The following is a 2,010-nucleotide window of genomic DNA, read 5'->3' as shown; positions in this document are numbered from 1 at the left end:
CTTGAACTAATCGTTACAAAAAATTACAATTTTTTCATGAATCATGTGCTAGTCACATTTTTCTTATTGACTATTTCTACACACGCTTAACATTATCTATTAATCCATTCTTYAACTAWTTAAATTAATTATCAACCGTCTAATGCTTTTAAAAGGAAAACAGCTATCTAAAGCTAATTTCTTATGTAACTTATAAATAAATTAAAATGAAACACTTCCTAATCAAAAAACAATATTTTGGCACATTATATGTTTGTAATTTAACGTTTACAATTGTGAATTATATTTTTTGTAAACATTATATGATACAAAGTTATATATATTCAGGAGTATTATTGAAAAGTAATGGCATTTAAATAGTAAATTATTAATATTGATTCGAACTATATGAATTTYTACGACCGTTTTATATGTTTAATTGCATATTTAAAAATACGGATTKGCTTTTTCTAAAATAATAACTCCTTATGAACGTATCGAAGCTGCAGCCGAAAATTTATTTATAATTTGTAAAATTTCCTAGCACGCTTCTTTTTTATCTTATCATAAAGCTAAAAATGGATCAAAGAAATTTATTTGTGGAGCAACAWTAATAAAAGAAAACTTACTTCTTACCGCAGTACATTGCGTCTACGATGATACATATCGAGGGATAGAGAACCCAAATAAATATTATGTAGAAACTGGACACATTTATCGTGACTATATTTATAACCTTTTTTTTTTATTTTCACGAATAAAAGATACGCCTAATCTTAAGTTAACATCTTGGAGATTTTATTTTTATTACCGTTCTTAAGAAATATAACCATTCAATCCATAGGCGTAGACGTAAAAATTCATAGACACGGAGTGATTAGGACTTTACTCTGAGAAGATATATTCTTTGTTAATTCTTTAAACCAATGAACCTAGTAGGTGTCAATGAACTGTCTAATAAGGAACTAAGTTTTATATCTTATAAAGTGATACGTTGCAACGAAATACCTGGTCTAACAAGTGGAAGTAGAGAATAGGTCTATAAAAAAGATCAGGAAAAAAGGACTATTACCATTATTATTCATAATTTTCTGTAATATGGTATTGCAATAATTCAAGTTATAAGCATCTGTATAGAATAGAATTTATTTAGGCAATACTTCGATTAATTGAAGAAAAAAGTAATTTTCCTCAATAAAAACTTAAAACGTTATTCTTCTACCCTCAACAGGAATACTAGTAGACAGCATACTTAGTATACATTCTATTGGTTGTGGTTCCAAATGACCTGTCTTGTTACATGTAACTTGATTTCCTTGTTTGGATTAAACATTTCCCACTTACTGATATCTGTCGCGACAACTCAAATGTGCGATGATTTCAGGCAAAACAGGAGATTCGTAACGCACCCATTGACCATTTAATTTACAATCAGCGTCTATTGATGCAGAAACCAATGATTTGCAACTAATTTCTATAGTGACGTAAGAAACATTTAGGAAATAATAAAAATATTAAAGAAAACAATTCATACAGATATTGACATACTTTTAATCTTAATTGCATTAAAGTTTTAAATCTTTCAAGTACAAACTGGAATATGAACTAAATTTCCTTCATTATCATAAAATACATCACCGGAACCACTTACTTTGTATCCCAGATTAAAGTCGTAAATATTTTGAGAGCCGCTCACTAGTTCTACACCTTTCTCCACAGCATAGTCTTTTCGTGTTTAACAATACTTCTTGTGCAATAGACAATAACCATTTTCAGGATCGGGAGGCGCCGTACAAACAGTGAGATTTTGATTAGATGAGGAGAATGTTATAGTTGTTTAGGTTGGAATGAATTGAACATTACTAGTAGAAATTGTATTTGTCATAGTTGAATCGCGACAGGAGGGTAGTGGTTGAGATGTTTCTAATCGGGAAAGTATATCTTCGATCCAGTTTATATGAGTGGATATATGTGTGTAAAGTGAATATGAATGAATATCACAAATCGTTGTACCACCCGTTAATGTTTTAC

The sequence above is a fragment of the Polistes canadensis genome, unplaced genomic scaffold, assembly GCF_001313835.1.
Source record: "Polistes canadensis isolate GaletaPanama2010 unplaced genomic scaffold, ASM131383v1 scaffold_583, whole genome shotgun sequence".
In the NCBI taxonomy this organism is placed as follows: domain Eukaryota; kingdom Metazoa; phylum Arthropoda; class Insecta; order Hymenoptera; family Vespidae; genus Polistes; species Polistes canadensis.
Note: the sequence above shows the minus strand (reverse complement) of the source record.